Genomic DNA, 20,018 nt, shown 5'->3' with positions numbered 1-20,018 from the left:
CTCTGCCTCTGCCACTTGGTCTGGGAGACCCCACTCCGTCAGCCTCTGTGCTAATGAGCTGCCAACATGCAATTTACAACCAGCAATCTGGTAACAGATTTTCCTAAATTATGCAATTTTAATTTATCCTTCCTTGTGTGTTCTTTAACAGCTAAATAACAGAGTAGCCGATAATCAATATGGAGAAAGGGCCAGGAAAGCTGAGGGAGTCAGTTGGCGGCCCTGTTGTTTCCGAAGCCAGAGAAGCTTTGTCCCTGTCACCTGGACAGGTCTCAGAGGGGACTGACCAGGAGTGTCCACAAATACTCCATCTTTCCCTGGGGATGATGACCACACAAGCTTATCTTCAGACCCAGAATCCTCAGTGCTCCAACTACAGACACTTGAATACCAACTGGCCTCCAGAAGTGGAAAATTCCACCCTATGTGTGAGGACCTTGCCCGGTCTACAGAGTGAGTTTCAGGATAGCCAAGCTACACAGAGAAACCCCATCTTGGAAAATAAAAAAATAAAAACAACAGGAGCAACATAAAATGTCCTTAGTTCTCATAACCCCAAGCAGAACTCTCTCTTCATTCAAAGGATGGGCATGAACTGCCATCTCCAGACCCTGTGGCACTATCTGCAGCCAGATGAACTGTTATATTTGCCAGCCCTACTGTGCACGGTGCCTGACACACTGAGGGATCAGACAACACTTTGTAACAGTGTCCAAGGTGTTGGTTAAAGACTTGGCTGTGATTGGCCCAGTAATGGTTCATGTACTGGAAACTTAGTTCCCACTATGATGGCACTTGAGAGGCGAGGCCTCATGGATGTTTTAGACCATTGCAGTTAGGCCCTCAGAAGGGATTATCGCAGTTTCTTCGGGAACTCCAGTGTTTCTGGAAACTCCCAGGAGTTTCTCTCTGACTTCTGCCTTTCCATGTGATTTCTCATACACCTTTCCTCTTTGACCATGTTGCCACACCATTCAAGGAAACGGTCACCAGAGTCTGAACTAAAGGTATTGATTCCCTTGCTTAGCCTCCAAAGCTATGAGCTACTCAAACCACTTTTCTTTATACAGTCACCAACCTCGGATATTTTGTTATAGCAATTAAAGAAAGCAGACTAACACAGCTGTTCCCCACATTAGAAAGTATAGCCCTTGTTTTTATGAATCCATCCTTCCATCCTACTGCTCAGTCTTCTGCCTCCCACAATATCCATTGGTATTTCTTTTCCTTTTCATAATGATAAGTGGGTGTGAGAGGTATCATCTTAAAACGGATTCCCAACAGGCCAGGAGGAACAAATTACCTGCTGCTTAACACTCTGTTACTGAGGTCAGCATTAGACTGGCTTGCTGCAAATGAAGCTGCAGTGTGTTATCTGGGGAACATTCTCTAAGTGTCTAAATTGCTTGCATCCCTGAAGTGAATGTAGGTCTTTTATTGTGATGTGTGGCTCGTGGAGACCTGATGAGTCCCAGTGGGCTACAGTCAAGAGTGACTAATGGGTCATGGGCTCATTTGCTTAAATCTCAGAGAATAATCGGGGCCACCAAGGTAAAGTGTGAGATGCGCCTATCTGCAGCCAAGCCTCTTTTGCAAATTATGGTGGCTCCTGTCATGAGAGGCTATGAGTCACCTGGTCTGCATCAGCACCACTATTAGAAAGACCCACAGTCTGGCAGGCTCACACATCTCCTGCCTGACCACTGGTGCCCCACGACGCCAGTGGCCAGCCAGTATTGTTGTGTCAAGGGAACAGAGTCTGTGTCTGGGAAGTGAGGCCGATGTGAAGTGCTGTGAAAGGCACTGTCTGTGTCAGCCATGACGTCACTGCAGAGGTCACCCACCCACATTGTGCTTTGCATGATGTCACTGCTAAAGTCACTTGGCTCTGGATCAGGGTTGCCTCTGTCAATGCTGCTTTGGTTCATGAGTAGAATGAGAGGAAGGGGGTTCAGGGGATTACAAAGTATTTTTCCCTTTACAGTATTACGCTACAAACGGTGGCGAGGCATAGTTTCCACACACTGCCCTCTGCCTACTTTGTGTATCTTCTTTTGCTTTGGAAATTTTTCAGTACTCTCGTTACCTGAAAGCCTTGGTAGAACACTCAAAGTGTATGATTCTCAGAGTAAAAATTTGTCTCGCATAGGAAGATGTTCCTTGAGGACCCTTTTGTCCCAACAGTGGCCACTGACATTCCAGGAGCTCTTCCTGGATGAAATGTGTGTTTCTTTCTGTGACTCCTCGAGTCCTGACCCCTGAGAATCTCAATGCAACTCAGGAACTCTGCTGGGAGAGCAAGCTCCCCAATGAAGTCCTCATGGACTGTGACCTCCCGAAACCAGTTGTGGATCTCTTACAAGGAGTATAGCTCACCTTTTACCAGCTGGTTTCATCTCTACCTGAGGCAAGATAGAGAATTCTGCTTGGGAAATATGAGCCCCTGTCCCCAGACCTCTCCCCCTCCCCAGCTGATAGACAGGCATGGAAGGAATGCATTTGTTGGCAGGAATTAGACAGTGCCTGGGCACAAATGGAGTCACATTCTTATCCTCATGCTCTCTCTGCTTACTCTGGTATGTGGGGTGTGCTCTGCAGGGAGATCGGTGCAGGGCGACCTGTCAGAGCTTTGGCCAGCTGCCCTAACCGTGGATCCCAGCAAAAGGATGCGGTGAAAGAAAGCAGGGCAGGCCATGGGGATGGCAACAGGAGCTAGCTCCTAGGATGAGTTCTCCAAAATAGACTGTTTCTCAGCCTTGTGTTCTTCATGTGCCTCAGCCTTATCGCTTCTGTGGCCACCAGAAGGTTTTTATGGCAAGCACACAAGTAAGGTAGAATTTACAAAATGCAGCTAATTAAAACCCAACTCGTGGGATTCTGTGTGCTGTGATCCAGGTGTTCTGGGCCAGAGCCCCCTGGAGTCTCTCTGGTGACCCATAAGAAGTGGCATGATAACAAGCGCTGGATTTAGAGTCCCAAGTCTTATCATCATCATGACTGCACCTCTCTCATAGCTGTCTAAGTCTGGGCAACCTTGGACCTCTCTAACTTTGGCCTCCTAGTTGTTAAGTGCATAATGTGTGGTTAGGGAGAGTAAAAGAGATTCCTTTGGAAGACCCTATAAAAGTGGAGGCTGGGCTTCTAACAAAGGATCTTAACATTGATCTTGGCAAAATAAGAGGCTGAGGCTCGACTAGAGGAGACCTGTGGGAAGGATGCTGGGATGTGGGCATGCTAGGTAGGTAATCCCAACCCTATCAGACAGAACAGAAGGACTCTCCTTTAGGTGTACAGAGTACGGAGAAGAGACAACTGCTGTGAGCACAGGGTGGAGTCCTGGATGGAGTGCTGTATCAGGCTCTTCTGCAGAGGTAACACATCACCACTGGGTCAGAGTAACACAAATAGTATCTTAGAATTCTGCAGTTGAGAATCTGAAATGGATTGCTGGAGTCAGTCTACGGGCAGGGCCACACTGAACAAGAGAGAATCTGCATCCCTTGCCCTCTTCTCATCTAGGTGCCACCTAGAGTCCTCGGCTTAGGATCTTCACACAGCAACTTCACAGTCACTCTCTGCTCTCTCCTTTGGACCACAGGTGAAGGTCTGCTGAGTGGCACCGGGTAGAAATCATGTCACACTGATAGCAATCGACAAAGCAGGGTCCCTGGAGCTACTCTGAGAAAGATGAAGGAAGCCAAGCAAATCAGGTCTCTCTTTCTTCTCCAGATTGATGCTATCCACTTTGAGCTGAGCCCCCTCACTATATGGAGGCCAACTGTGCTTTTTGAAAGATCAAATTAAGTCTAATTTTACTCGGGCAGAAAGATAGCTCTGTCTTTACAGTCTCTTAAGTAGATAACGTCCTTGCTTCTGCGCTGGTTCCTTCTGGACATGGAAGAGGCATTTAAACAGGCTGGTTTTGAAAGCTGAGGAACCCGGCTCAGCTCCTAGTACTTTCTGATGAAAGGGCTTTTATTGGCCTCCTGTCAGCACCCCCTCCCTTGTTCGTTAAATAATATGACAAATGAGCGTTGTGATACAGTCGTTTTTAGTGTGGTTTCATGAGTTGACATAATTAAGAGCCATTTCTACTTGGCAGTGCTTCGGGAAAACCATCCAAGTCAGATGCACAAGGAAATGAATTGCCTCACAGCTCAGGTGAGTGCTTGCTCTGGAGAAAGATGTTAAGTTGGAAGGAAAGGTGGGAGATCAGAGTGAGAGAGCACAGCTAGGCTGGTGGCTCAGCCCCATTCAGGGCTCCTGGTCCCTTTCCTCCTAACTCCACATATGTGAGGAATGCACACCTGAAATCAGATATGGACTAGTTCCCCCACTGTAGCTGCCCACCTGCTGGACAGAAACAATGGTGTCAAGGGAAAATGCTTGTGTCTTTCCTTCCCTCCAGTTCTCATGAAATAAACATCACCTGGCAGTTCCTTCCAGAGTGATTAGGCATTATTTCATTGCGATTGGTCCTTCCTGCTGGGTTAATCATTGTTCTGAGCAATGACTGCATTAATCAGCATGCTAACAGCCTCTAGTCATTAACAATATAATAGGTTCAGTGCCTAGAGAGGCCCCTTTATCAAACCACCATGAAGCTCAGAACTCAATCTATGTTGAGTGTTGTTTCCTAGGAGAGCCACAAGGGCCCAAGCCACTGAAAGTTTCCTTTGGGCAATTTAGTATTGGATAGGTTCCAGGGGTCATCTTCAAGGCCAGGCCCAAGAACTCTGTTTGGGTGGAATTTCAAGACTTTGGCTCAGGGTCAGCAGAGCCTTTGACTTTCTGAACATTTCAGCTTTGATGCTTTTCAAAGCTGCAGAGACAGTCTGTGTGTATCATGGTTTAGAATACAGGCTTTGGGGCCAACACACCAGACAAGCATTTGTAAGACTTGGGGATGAATTGAATGCTTGGGAGTAAGTGTAGTTGACTGTATCGAATTAATTTGCCAAAGTCAATTACTTGGGGGGGGGGGATGAGGATGAAGCTCAGTTGGCAGAGTTATGAAGCCCTGGGTTGGATCCACAGCAATACATAAGACTGGGTGAGGTGGCACATGCCTGTATTGTCTGCACTTGGGAGGTGGAGGCAGGAGAATCAGAAACTCCCAAATCAACCTCGGCTGTGTAGACAATTCTAGGCCAAGTTCAGGCTATATGAGACTCTGGCTTATTGTTTGGTTTTCAATTAAAAAAAAAAATGAGGGCTAAAAGTTTTAAGATAAGTATTGTCTTAAGATGAAGACATAGTGTTTTGGTGGCTTTTTAAATCCTTGAGGTTCTGTCCTATCTTCTGAGGTTTTAGTAGAATTAGAATAACCCAAGAGAGAAACTAAAAATACCACTGTAGGTTAAAGGTGACCAGTGTGCTTCCTACTCTAAGTGAGTCACTCTTAGTGACAGGTACAGATGACAGGTTCTTGCAAGTTCAGGTGACAAACCACCCTTTTATCAGCTGCTCCATTCACCCCAAGTGACACAAAGTTCTCAAATCCCCCCAGATGTGTAGGCTGACCCAAATGCCTGCCACTACTCTTAAGCCCAGCTTAGCTCTCCTCCCTGGCCTCCTACTCTGAGTCACAGCTGATCATGCCTTGGGTCTGCCTAAGAGTTAACGGTCAGAATTGAGCCATCCAAAGTCAGGGAACCCTCCCAGGATGAAAAGGACACCTTCAGGGTGCTAGAGAGATGACTCAGAGGTTAGGAGCACTTGTAGCTCTTGCAGAAGACTGCGGTTGGATTGTCAGCACCTGTGTGGCAGTACATCTGTAACTCAAGACCCAGCAGACCCAATACTCTCTTCCGACCTTCACTTCCATGGGCACCGGAAGCATGTGTGGTATACAAACAAACAGGCAGGCAAAACAGTCAGTCCTACACACCAATAGGAAAATAAATAAATCTTAAAAATAATTTTTTGAAGGGTACCACCAGCCACTGTGATAAGGGAGCCAAACCCCAGAAGAGGATCAGTGTAAAATGTTCCTACCTAGCACAAACCTGTCTCCTCCGTTATATACACATACTCAATACTGGGGACATAGAGACTGTTGTCATGCACCAGGAGAAGAGGGACATTTGTATGTCAAGAATTTCCATGTGGAGAAGCCAAGAGCTTCTTTGTCACTGGGCCCAGCAGAGCGGCAACCATCAGGTTCTGTCAGTTTGGCCTTCGTGTGCCAACCCATGCATGGGAATCCCTGTGGCATGTCAAGGGCACAGGACAGAGCCCACAGTTTCCATTCAATCTGTTCCATCTTCTGCCTTCTCAGGCAGTAGTCAGAGCCCATCTTGCATGGGGGCGCAAGGGTGCTCTTTTCCTGGGAGAACACAATCTTTGGGTGGCAAGGCAGAAAATTTATCAGGCATTCCCATGGAATAGAAGGCCCGGCAGCAGGTTTGGTGGCAACTTGAAACAAACATAATTCTGTTTATCACCTTCCCTCAGTCCCTAGAAATCTCCAAGTCTCCTCCCCTCAGCAGGTTTGAGGTGAAGTTGGGGCTGGCAGCAGCTAGCATGGCCATTGTGTCCAAATTCCACTACTTCTGTCCTGGATTTGCTTTTTCTGGCAGGCCTGAGCCAGTTCCCAGTGAAATATATCCACTGGCTTTCAAAATTATAGGCGAAAGAAATCCGGCTGGCAGGAGGGACAGTTGGGGGTTGGGAGAGACTGGGGAGAAGGACCACAGTAATTATTGCAGAGGGTCCAGTGCCGTGGATCTGCCTGGAGGAAGTTATTCCACGTGGTCTCTGCTCACTTACTTCCCGTTTGGCTCTCCCAGTTTCCCCAGGCTGGGCACAGAGCCTCACTTTTTATAGACTGTAAATCCATTGTCAGGTTCTGTATCCTAGTGGTTTGTAAAGTCCTGTTTTCTTGCTTTTATGGATATGCTAGGATGGCAGACGTTCACGGCGTGGTTGGTACCTTCCCTGTATGGTTAATTAGAAAGTATGGCTGCCCCAGCCCCTCCTAGGAGACACTGTAACTGCAGACCAAGGCAGCCTCTGATTTGCTGTGTCCCTGGATGAACACAGTCCTTGAGCAATGAGCCCCATCCTACCTGTTGAGGAGCAAGGTGAAGTTTCTCCTCAAGGGTTACGCAAATATGGAAGTCCCTCTGGACTTTGAGGCTGGCCCTGGGAAACCTCAACGAATCAACTGACCCTGGTGTTTGAGAGGATCTTCTGTAAACTGGACTGGGTTTGCTGTGGGTGCCTGAGGACAGGAGGCAGTGCCAGGCTCAGGATTTCCCCAGCTCTGGTTCTAAGCAGATGAAGCCTTTTCTTGGAAGACAGCCTCAACGGGCCTGGATCTCCCTCAGACCTCTGACTTCTGTTGAAGGGAAGACATACTGGTGGCAGAAGGAAGCAAGAATAGTTAGCGGAATTCATGCACTTGGACCGTCTTCAGAATGGCAGTGACTGATGCTGCTTTCTCCTCAGTTAGCAGGTTCTGCCAGCGTGGCCTTTGTAATGTTCTATCAGCTCCAGCAACATTGAGTTTGGGGTTCCAGTCTTTCCTCTCATCCGTCCTAATCACCATGACCACATTGTTCAGCCTAGAGCAGTGGTTCTCCACCTGTGGGTCATGACCTTTTGTGGGGGTGGGGGGAGTCCAACAACCCTTTCAACAGAAATCGCCTAAAACCATCAGAAAATGCAGATATTTTTTGTTACAATTCATAATAGTAGCAAAATTACAGTTGTGAAGTAGCAATGAAAACAGTTTTACAGTTGGGGGTCACCATAACATGAAGAACTGCATTAAAGACTCTCAGTGTTAGGAAGGCTGAGAACCGCTGCCCTGGAGCTATATCTCAGCATCTTGGCCTCAACCGTGTACTGGCTCCCTACTTCCTTTGTTTTGAGGCATCCAGGTCCCTACACACTGTGGTTTTCATGCTCACTTATTGGCTCCTGTCCAACCCTTCAGTGAGAAGCAGAGCAAAGAGCTCTTGGACCCTCAGACACTTGCTGTCTCCCATCTTTGCTCTGTGATGATGAGCCGATTAAGTCCTTTTTACTCAGTCCTTGACAGTTCTAAGTGTGTACATGAGCTGGCTGGTGGTACACTCCAGTACTCTAGTACTCTTGTGTGGGCACTCTCTCTCTCTCTCTCTCTCTGTCTCTCTCTCTCTCTCTCTCTCTCTGTGTGTGTGTGTGTGTGTGTGTGTGTTAGTGTGTGTTTGTCTCTCCTTCCCTCCTCCCCTCCCTTCTCTCCCTCCATCCCTCTGTCCTTTCTCCCTCCCCCTCTTTCTTTCTCCCTGTCTCTCTCCCCATCTCTCTCTCTCTCCATCTCCATCTGTCTCTCTCTAATTTTCCAGCACAATAGTATATAACTCATTCACGTGATCTATGAAATAAAAACCCTGAAAACAGGCATCTTCTCTGCCCCTCAGAGAGCCATGTACTGATGTTCCGATAGACCTTGTCCCAAGAAGCTGCCTTGCATGGTGATCAGTGGCCCTGGCTCAGGCAGGGATTGGATACCACCACACCATAGGTAGGTTCTGCCATCCCCAGCCCATTTCTCCTCAGCAGTATGGGCTGAGATGAGTCTTATCCTGCAGAAACCATTTTGAGGATCAGACATCCTTGGTTAGGAGCTTGGCACTATGCCCAGGGGGTTACCTTTTTCATTAAATAGATGTGTCTTGATGACTTCGAATTCTGGGAGTGAGATCCAGGCCACTTCTAAGGACTGGGTATTTGGCTTGGTCTCTTCATTCTTGGCTTTTGTACATTCTTTGGCTTTTTGTTCTCCTGTGAAAAACTGGAGAGAGTAGGAAGGACCCACTTCCCTGGGTGGTTATGGGAATTACATGTGTTGGTGGATATGGAATGCCGACACGTAGGGGAGAATGACTCTGTAAATGAAAAGTGTACAGGCTCTGGAGTCTCTGGGAACGGCTGTGAGTGAAGGGTCAGGATTATAACCCACAGCACATTCTTGCTTTTCCTCACACCCTTCCCTTCCCCAGCCTTTACGACTAGAAAGGGGGAAAGACCCCTTTCTTTCCAGTTCTGACTTCACCATTTTGCCCTACTCAGTGCAGACCTGAGATGGGAAAGTTCTAGAATTTCAGAGGATGCTTCATCTTCCTTGTTTTTGTAATGAGACCTTTCACTTGGCCAAGGTGAATTGGATCGCCTGTCTGTTCTCCATGCACGTGCCCTGCAGGACCGTCTCCTTGAACTCAGAGCCCCCCATACCCTTTCACACACATGCAGTGTGCTCTCTTGGCTAGAGGCTGCAATTCAGAACTATTAGCCTTTTCCTCCCCCAGCCTCCCCCTCCATTTCATCAGCTTCATCCTGGGGTGGATAATGTTTCTCTAACTGCCTAATTGGGAGAATTTAGCTGGAAAATTGCCACGGCGTTCTTTTAAAGGGTGCCAGGCACCGGAGGCCGCCAGCTGTAATGTCAGTGGGTAATCCTGGCTTTACTGCTGTGGAGCCAGGGAGAAGCCTCAGCCCCTGTCTCCTCCTCAGGTGCTTTGGGCAGACCTTGACTCTGGAAAACCACCAGAGCAGTATCGAGGTGGCCAAGGAAGATGCATCTAATTTGATATGTCTCCTCTAGCTTTTGTCCCTCTCCCTAGCCTGTATCACTGGGGTGTGCACTGAAGCAATGGAGAGACAACCCAGGACATCACTGTGGTGTAGCCATTAACTGCACACACTCCAGCAAACTGAGTTTAGGTTGAGGCTGGGATACTTAGAGACAGATTTAATTGCCAAGGACCATCCGTATAAGAGACAGTATACTGTTTACAAGTGTCAGTTTTCAAGGCAGACTTCAAGTTTAGGTCCACATCTACCCTCTGGTACTTCTTAGGCAAGTTAGTCACTCTCCTGGTTTCATCATCTGTAAGACAATATGGAAACACTACCACCAACCTCTGGACCACATTGTAGGCTATTGAGCTAGCTGCAACTGCTGTTAACATGAGGTGGCTAGTATCTCACTGTACAGTGCCCACCCACTTGAAGAAGAGCATAGACACTTGGGTGGGGCCAGTTTGTCTGGCTGAGTCTAGCAGGGCTATACCCTAGTCCTGTCTCTTTTACATTTATGTTCTAGAATGTCATTACTTGGTGCTAGCCTAAGAAGGCAAGGAAGGGGTAGTTTAGCTGGGGATAAACTTCATTTTAGGATGCAGAAGGATCTCTCCTCAGTCTAAAGCAGCATGAAGTCTTCCTAACCACTGTAGATGAGGCATATGGAGTCCTCACCAGGCCTCAGACGATGGCGATTGTGTTAACTCAGTTATTACTCAACATGACACAAGGAAGCAGGCATGTATTGTGGATGGGAGGGATCACATGGAATACTCAGAAGGAGAGTTAAAGAGAGTCCAACAGCATTTGTATTCCCATGCGTACAGCAGGCCAACTCGGGGATAAATGGATAACCAAAATGAGGCAGAGAGATGTAATACACTATTCTTCGTCCTTAAGATGGAAGGAAATTCAAAGCACAAATACTTTATGATTCCAGTTATGTGAGCTACCTAGAGGAAAAACCTTCACAAGGCCAGAATGTGGAATGGAATGGCAGTTGACAGAGGTTGGGGGCAGGGGCAGGAAATGAGGAATTATTGCTTAGAAGTCACACGGTTTCAATCTTGTCAGATGAAACATGTCCTAGAGATGGATAATAGTGGGATTGCATATGTACTTAATGCCATTGGGTTGAATGGTTAAGGATAGTTCAAATGGTCAATTTTTATATTGTAGGTCATTGTAAATAATGTTTAAAGAGGGAATATATACAAAGATCCAAGTGGGTTATAGGTGTAGGTATGTATGTGTGATGGTTGAGCACTAATGGAGGAGAAACCACAGGGAGTTCCACCCACCACCAGTTGATCAGAGAGCTCATTTTAGTATAGAGAGTGTGTGTGTGTGTGTGTGTGTGTGTGTGTGTGTGTGTGTGTGTGTAGTGGGTTTAGTATATAGTAGCCCAACACTTCCAACCCCAGCTCAGCAGGGAAGAGGACATGAATGGTGCCTACTTTATTCCCTCTTGGTTTCTTACTTTCTATCTGTGACTCCCAGTGGTTATGAACGGCTGGAAGCCAGAGGTCACAGGAAGCCAGATGTCATAGGATGCTGGCATTGTGGTCTATATAAGTCAACCTCTTTAGGACTCTAGAAAGGCCAGAGGATGAAGGTAGATTTAGATGATGAGAAAATATCTGTGTGACTACTGTTACCCCCAACTTATGGATTGGGAAACTAGGGGAAAATAGAATACAGCAATGTACCTGGGGTCACAGTCATCCAGTTGGTCTAGAGCAGTGGTTCTCAACCTAGTGCTGTGACCCTTTAATACAGTTCCTCATGTTGTAGTGACCCCCAACCATAAAATTACTTTGTTGCTACTTCACAATTATAATTTATGTTATAAATGGCATATAACAAGTTACTGCTATAAATCATAATATAAGAATCTGATACACAAGATATCTGATATGTGACCCCTGTGAAAGAACCATTTGAGGGAAGGAGACACAAAAATGTAACAAAGGTTGGGACATGTGAACATTGGCTGTTCTCTTTTCTGTGGTGACAGAGAACTTCACTAAATAACTTGAACAAGGTCATGTGGCTGACAGACAAAAAGGCCCAGGATTTCAGACTCCAACCCTGAGCTCTTTCCACAACTGTGTGACCTTCAGGCTCAAAGTCCCTTCCAGTCACCACCATTATCACCAGCATCAGGAGGAAAGCACTGAGGAAGTGTTGTTTTGTGCTGTGTGTTTAGACAAAGGGAGCCACTATGCACAGACCCACTGTGTCTCCCCGCCCCTAAGCCTTCAGCCTAGGGCACAGACATACAGACACACACACACACAAAATGCTGGCCCTCCATTTCCCACTAGTCACAACAAATGCTGGGACTAAAAATGACATTTGAAATCTTCTAGCAAAGTTCCCAGTTCCTGGACCAGAAGACCCTGGTAATATAGCGGACTTGTTACTCAGCATCCACTCAGCCCTGCCATTAAGAACTAGAAAGAGGTGGCTGTTTCCCCTGGGATCTCAAACCATCCCCCTTCCCAGTATGCACTTTTGCTTCCTACATCTAGGCTCCAAAAGCTGTGATCCTCAGCCAAACCCAGCCTGCTGCTGTTCTGGTAACTAGGCTTTCAATACCACACGGTCACCCGTTTTTCTTGTCTTTGTTGGCTTTCACAAAGGGCCATAAACTCTGTGGCATTTAAAAAAAACAAAAAAACAAAAACAAGCACGAGAAATGTATTGCCTCGTAGTTCTGGACTAAAGAGTTGCAAAATCAAGGTCTGGAAAGGGGTGAATTCTGAGAGCCGCTAAGAGCAGGTGTTGTGAGCATCTCATGTAAACCTTGCAGGCGTTGCTGCGTACTACAGCCGCGCCCTCACCGGCCTTCCTGCAGCCCTGCAGCAACATATACACACGCGCACACAAACACGCACCACTCCATAGAAGTTTGATGGCCATCACTGGAAAGAGAAGCCCATTAGACACGCAAAGTTTATATGCCCCAGTACAGGGGAACACCAGGGCCAAAAAGTGGGAATGGGGGGGTAGGGGAGTGGGGAGGAGGGTATGGGGCCTTTGGGGATAGCATTGGAAATGTAAATGAGGAAAATACGTAATAAAAAATATTTATTAAAAAAAAAAAAGAGGGGGCTGGTGAGATGGCTCAGTGGGTAAGAGCACCCGACTGCTCTTCCGAAGGTCCAGAGTTCAAATCCCAGCAACCACATGGTGGCTCACAACCATCCGTAACGAGATCTTGCGCCCTCTTCTGGAGTGTCTGAAGACAGCTACAGTGTACTTACATATAATAAATAAATAAATCTTTAAAAAAAAAAAAAGAAGTATGATGGCCACCTACCATAGACGTGGAAAACAAATGCCTGGGGGTGCTAACCACTCAGTTTGCCACACAGATCTGCCTGAGGTGTTTAGAATGAGGCCTTTAGGAAGTTCTAGGTTTAGACAAAGGCTATCAGTGTGAAGCCTGGTGATTGAGTCATGGTGGCGTTGGTGGCGTTATAAGGACAGACATGTAGATATAGACACCTACACTCTCTGTCATGGGATACTTATGCACTTACTGCAGGAGGACCGCCAACAAGAAGGCAATTACAAAAGCAGGCCTCTAGAACTCCAGTCTCTAGAACTGTAAGTCTGGACATGCCATGCCTCCCCTAACCTTTCTTTGATAAAGTTAATCTGCCTCTCGTATTTTGATACAGGAATGAAAAATAGACGGGTACTCTATGCATCTCAGAGAACTTGGGGTTTCAAATGTATAGTTGAAGATGCCATTTTTCAGTCTTACAATAATTGTGAATTATTGCAATTAATTAATTACAAACTAATCCATCTTGTCTTTTGCTCTTCTTTTCCATCTGTCATACCCCCAACCTGGCATCTTCCATAGCCTGAAAAAATGACTTGGGAAAACCCCTCTGGACCCCATACCAGTAGGAGTAGGCTTCCTGTTAGCCCTTGGGGCATGCTGTGCCTAGTCTGTGCATGAGTCCACCAAGGCGTTTTTGTCATATGTTATGGTTCCCACATCCTGATGTCATAGCTGAGACTTGAACGCGGGCTACCTGACCCTGAAGGCTCTTTCTTGTCTTCCATCGTAGCCTTCCATCTATGAGTACAACTGTCTTGCCATCTACCTAGAGAACTTATTCCACAAAGGTCCGCTGCATGGTTACTGGGTACCCCACTTTACAGTAACAGAGCATAACTGCAGTGTGGTGGGGGAGAGGGGGGTAAACCTGAAGGGTGAATGGGATGTGGCGGTGGAAGAGCCCAGAGCTGCCTTTGAGCCAGCCAGTGAGGACAGGGAAGGTTCTCAGAAGCAGAAACACACATAAGCTGAGAGGAAGAGGAAAAGGAAGCCAGCTAAGACCACACTGGGAGGCAGTTGGCACAGGAATCCAGGCAGAGGACACGATGTGAGCCAAGGCCTGAAGTAGGAGAGTTGGGAGGAATTAAAATCTCATTGGCGGGAGAGAAGAGAGCCAGGTGGTTATTTTTCCTGCCTCTGTAGCCAGACTCAAACAGAGAAGATGGCTCTAATCCCATTGTATTCCCAGGCTCCTGTGATCCAAGATGTGGCTGGGGGCCTGCGTCTGTCATTCTGTGGAGTCCCACAGTGGCCTCCTTCCTGGAGCTGCCACCCTGTGGGAGAGGTTATCACCAGACAGAAATATAAGCGGTCCCTTCACCATCCTCAAGGCCCACAGCTTAGAAGAATAATAGTTCTCTCTAGGGTTTCAGAAATGTCAAGCCCATGTCTCCATCTACTTGGAATGAAACACTGGGGTTACAGCACTAAGGAACAGGCAGATGGGCCCAGCCATAGCTCTTAAGAATTTCAGTAAAGCTGAGAAGCACAGTTAGATCAGGAAAATGTGGGAGGGAAGCTGAATTTTCTGTTCTGTCCTCTTCCAACATTCCTAGGTTCTAGGTTCCAGAGTGCAATTGTCCCTTAGACTACAGAGGCGGGGAGGGACAGGATGTAAGGACAGTGCTCCTCTGGTAGGTATCAGAGTCCATGGACTTTCAAGCCTTTTGTATAGAATGGCACACCGTTTACCTTTAACAAGTCATTCCTCTCATATCTCCTAAATCATCTCTAGGCTATGTGTAAAATATAACATTACATAACTAGTCACCATATACTACCATTGTTTAGGGAAATCGTGACCAAAAGAAAAGGGCTGGGCCTTTGAGTGGAGATGCAATTGTTTTCTGAATGTTTTTCAGTTCAAGGTTAGTTGGCACTGTGAATGCTGAACCGGTGGATATACAGGGCAGGCTATGCAGGCTTGGGCTGGGAGGGAAATGAACCGCATGGTTGATCTGTGAAGAAGAGAAAGGAGACAGACAGGCTCCTCATCTTTCCTGCCAGCCGTGAGGTGAGGGGCAGGGTCCAGCCATATGGGCAGCCAAGAGGAGGCAGGGACTGCAGCACTTGCTCAGCACTAATTAGGGCCTGGCTGGAGTGTCTGCAAGGACCCCAGCAGGGACCGTTTCCTGCACAGGGCAGGCAGCCCTGGATTAGGGGCCGACAGGTGCTGCCTCCTCTGACACTTTTGGCAACATCCTAGCCACTCCTATCTATGGCTTGTCCCTAGATGCAGGTGACCTTGAAAATGTGAAGAGTCTAGAGGAAACCATCTTCCCGGTGCTCTTTGTGGAGAGAGCAGGAGCTGAAAGGCTTCAGCGCGTGGACGGGTGGGTGGCATCTCAGTGCGGCTATTCTGACGCACCCTGGAAAGCAAGCCAGTGTTTACCGCCAGTGTTTGCCGTGAGGCCTGGGACATGGCATGCCTTCACATACTGTGAAGAGGTGGGGGCCTTGGAGTGCGGACAGTAGCATTAGGAATGGGGTCGAGGAGGAGATGGTCAAGAGTCAGGGTCACTTGATGACTGCATTCAACATTGGTGGGTTTGTTTGGGCTTTTGGTTATTGTTTTGTGTGCTTGATTTGTGATTTTTGTTTGTTTAGAGGATTGATTGTATATGTTGAGCCAATAATTTTGATACCAGAATGACTGTCCACTTGGCTTCCTCTAAATGGCCCAGCTTGCGCTGGAGGTGATGAAGAAGATGCTGTCAGAAAGAAATCTCCACAGAACAGCCTCTCTCTTTTTCCCTTTCATGCCTGCAGCACAGACCTCAGCACTGTCTCTCATAGTCTTCTAGACATCCCTGCACCCAAGTGCTCAGCCATCTGTCCCCCATACTGTGGCTTCTACATTCTAACACAAATAGGAAACTGCCAACCAGGATCTCTGAATCTTGGTCTTCCTGCTTCTCTTTGCTCTGGCGCTTGCTGGTTTATATACTAACGATCCCAGGAGTCTTTATAAATAAATAGAAAACTATTCTCATGAAATAGGCAAGGCAGACCAACTTTATAAAGCGAAGAGGTTTATTCAGCTCACATGTCTAGGAATATGTGTGTGTGTGTACAGGATCTGACAAGGAGGCCCTGGCATGTCACGTCATAGGGGATAACAATGGCAGGGAAGAGGTCACACATCATGACATGAGTAGCTAGGGACCGAGGTCTTGCATTCCCTATTAAGGGCATACTGTAAGTGACTTTAGGTCACTCTACCCGCTCCACTCTCAGGTATTTTATCAATTCCTGTATCACCGCGCCGGAGACCAAGCTTGCATGTGCGTTGTGAGGCCCCTCTTACCCTCTTACAGTGTAACCGTGTCATAGTACTCCGAAAGGCATCTTCAATGCTGAGAGCAGTGATGTTTGGTGGAAAATGTGTTTTCCACATAGTTAGGCGTGTCCCTTCTGTTTGTCATTGCTGAAAACTATCCTTTTCATAGAAATCGGCCAGGGAGTTGGACCCCAACTAGCTCCATGGTTTAAAAAGAGAAGAGGTCGGCCCTCTTAATCAGTGTGAGCATGTACATATATGTGCACGAGAACCATTAATGGCTCGTCGGAGAGAGGTTAAATTTATGTGCGGTTTAACCAAACGATGCGTCTCTGGGGGAGAGAGAGGGGGAAGCCGTCTCCCACTCCCATTAAACAGTATTTGTGACTCATGGAAAAGAAAAGAAAAGAGACCCTGAACTCCACTAGCGTGAGAAAACAAAGGGGAAATCGGAATTGCAGATCTGCCAGAAACCTGCCATTCACAGAGCCCACAAATCACAGGAAAACAAAGAGAAATGGAAAGATTTGGTATTAAAAACCCATTCTCCCCTGAACCTGTGCCAGCACCCATAAAACAATTACATACAATCATACCCCGTGCTTCTCCGAGACACTAATTCTTCTCTTGACAGTCAAATGTTGTGCTTGTTTCTTTCAAAATGTTGTACCCCATAAAGAAGGGTGCATGATGAGAAGGGCGGGCCCAGAACACTGGGCAGGCCAGCTTTGCCTCTCAACATGGGAATCTCTGTAGGTTTCTTCCTGTGGACTTTCGGGTTTCCTTTGAGCTGCTGGTTTTTGACTGAGCTATGACAACCTTGTCTGCCTTCCAGATGGATCTTGTTGTCACCAAGAAACCAGACAGGGAAGGCAGGACCGGTCTGCCAAGTAGACCCCTCTAAACTAAGAGAAAATCTCTCTGGAACTCCCTACCAGAGGAAGATGTTAACGATGGAAGCCCAGCCCAAAGTGGGATGAATGCATCCAGTCAGCTCCTGGGAAAACTGATCCTGCAATCCATTTGTGGATCGGACGTCCATCACTCGTTCAATGGCTCTTTGATTTAGGATTAAATAAGACCCCTATGTGAAGTTGGCTGTTGGGTTTAAAGCCCTTGCATTGTGACAGGGGAAGCCCTCATCAGAGTTACCCTGTTACCCTATGCTGAGATGTCAGGGAAAATATACAAGAGGAAATTGGAAAATATGATTGAGCCTGAGTATGAGCTTCCTCCCCCGAGGGGTGCTCCGGGGTTCACTTGTTTCCTACTGTCGGTCCTCAGGATGCTTTCCCTCCCTGAGGGCTTTATGTAGAGGCTCACACAAGGCAGGTAGTTATATATGTATACTGGCTCCCTGTGGACCCAGCTTCGTGGGTGCACCTTGTTCAGATCCAATGGAAGGGTTCTTCGTCACAGGGCTGGAGCCCAGAGTTGGAGAGGCAAGAAGAAAAATAGGCGAATTAAGTGAGAAGCATGTTACAGGCCAATTTAATCAGGGCTAATATATCAAGCCTGGTATTGTTTTTGGAACTGGATTGCAGAGTAACAGGATCCCTGACAAGTTGTGGCCAGCCCCAGTAATGGATGTCTCCAGGGTTCACGGACCTGTCTAGAGGAAACTGCAGTACAGAACACAGCAAGTGGCAGGTCCACTCATGGCAGGGTCAGGCACAGGGCCAGCCAGGGCTCATTCTGTCCCTAGTCTCACTGCCTTTGCCATTGAGTGCCACAGTTCCAGAGGCTTGTGGCTAGCCTCCCATAGCCTGGATGGGAGAGGAATGTTTTTGGAAGATCTCTGTACCTCAAGCCATAAACAGTTGCAGCCTGGCCTTGGAAGATGGTGCAGACCCTCACATCTTGGCCTGTAGTCATGGCCTACAGAGGCCCCAGACTTAGAGACATAGAGTCCCTCTATTTTGCTAACATGAAGGAAGTCCCTAGAGCAAGAAAGGACTGAGCCTAAGGAAATGAATCTCCTGACTACTTCCTTTTGAAACTCACCATGAAGAGTAAGCTTTCCCCCACCCATGCTGGATTGTATGTCCTCAGAGTGATTTTCCCCTAGGCCATAATTCCAGAGTATAGGAAATGAATGTGACAATCATTGTGCCTCACACTTGTGCCCTGGCTCTGTCCTGTAGATGACACCATCAGGGACTCAGTAGTGATGTTGGTGTGACATGTTAAGCTGTTCTGAGTTCCCTTCTGTGGAGTCCACCATAGGTCTTATTGCTCCTTGGCACCCTGTCCACAGCTCTTTTCTTACACAGTGACAGCATTCCCTCTATTCCTTAAAGGAAAGCACTGCATTTAACCATTTGTGGGATTCAGGGTGAGTCCAAGTCATCAATATTAAGTTGACATTTGTCAAAACAAACATAACTCACCAGGTGGTGGTGGCACATGCCTTTAATCCCAGCACTCAGGAGGCAGAGGCAGGCAGCACAGCCTGTTCTACAGAGTGAGTTCCAGGGCAGCCAAGGCTATGCAGAGAAACCCTGTCTCACAAAACAAGACCAACTAACCAACCAACCAACCAAAAAACAACTCAAGACCAGTTAGCCAGGATGAGCTCCTGCAAACAAAAGGGGCATTTGGAGAAGCAGCTGCTAGCCTTTTTCACCAGCAGTCACTACTGGCAAATGGAGTTTACTGTGTTAGCTTGTTAATGACTCATAAGTATGGAAACCAGGTTGAGTCGGACTCTCCTCACCCTCTCAGTAGCAATGGAGGAACTTGGGACAGGTCGCAGGACCGTGGCAAATAGACTGACTGATAGTGTTACTGGCTTGAGGATGGATGCTAGGGCAGATGGTTGGGATGCAGGCTGCAGCTGCTGGGTCAGGTATGCTCTCCCCATCCTTCTACTTTCAGGGTCGGACAGGTTGGCTGCATGGAAGGGACTCCTCACACCATCCCCTCTGTTGGGCCTCCTGTTTCTCTGTTCTGCCTAGTGAGAACGTGAACTGACATCCTTGACTCCTCTCTTGATTCCCTTGCCTGCTTTATCTGCAAAGCTTAGTGTTGTCACTGGTTGCCTTGTGTCCAAAAGAACCCAGAGCCAAGTATACTACGTTCCCCATCTAATTAACATACTAAGAAAGACTCACCTAATGTCTTGGGGTGTTTCTGTTTCTATTACTAAATACCACAGACTGGCTAGTTTATAAAGAACAGAAGTTACTTAGTTCTTGTCTTTAGGGCCAGGGAAACCCAAGTGCACGGAGCTGGCATCTGGGGAGGGTTTCTTGCTCCATCACAACATAGTTAGGGTATCACTGGGTGGGACAGAACAAGCTGTTTGATTGCCCAGCTTTCTCTTGCCCTTATCAAGCCGCTAATAACCTCATGGTGGGTGCACCCTCGCTGGCTCATCCAACCTTCACTGTCTCCCAAAGACCCCTTCTTCAGAGATCACTAAAACACTAAAGTTGAGAATAAGTCTTAAACACAGGGACTTGAAGGGAGACAGATTCAGACACCAGCATCTAGTCTGATGAGCCTGAGTTCTTGAGTCTCTCATCTACTGGAGCCAGGACTGAAGCTGATTGCCAAGCCAGCACTTTCTGCCTGCTCCCTTCCCTATCCAGCTCCCAGGATTCCATCTCTGCCTTAGCAGGTCTCAGGTTCTCAACCTTCCTACTGCCGCAACCCTTTAATACAGTTTCCTCATGTTGTGGTAACCCCACCAACCATTAAATTAGTTTTGTTGCTACTTCATAACTGTAGTTGTGCTGTTTTGAATCATCATGTAAATATCAGTGTTTTCTGATGATCTTAGGGACTCCTGTGATAGGGTAGTTTGAT

At 47.3% G+C, this 20,018-nt stretch overlaps 1 protein-coding gene and 1 long non-coding RNA gene across 5 annotated transcripts in view; both read left to right on the top strand.

The window, feature by feature from the left end:
• Slit3 (slit guidance ligand 3) overlaps positions 1-20,018 on the top strand; it is a 587,543-nt gene that overhangs the window by 167,048 nt on the left and 400,477 nt on the right. The window lies entirely within an intron of this gene.
• On the top strand, positions 3,306-4,311 carry LOC147001566 (uncharacterized). Its single transcript, XR_015044792.1, has 3 exons — positions 3,306-3,371; positions 3,599-3,710; positions 4,103-4,311. It is a non-coding gene; the product is annotated as an uncharacterized LOC147001566 (long non-coding RNA).

Source organism: Mus caroli, unplaced genomic scaffold (assembly GCF_978045245.1).
Source record: "Mus caroli unplaced genomic scaffold, Mus_caroli_1 scaffold_13, whole genome shotgun sequence".
In the NCBI taxonomy this organism is placed as follows: domain Eukaryota; kingdom Metazoa; phylum Chordata; class Mammalia; order Rodentia; family Muridae; genus Mus; species Mus caroli.
The sequence above is the reverse complement of the archived record's forward strand: the minus strand, read 5'-3'. Positions and strand labels throughout refer to the sequence as shown.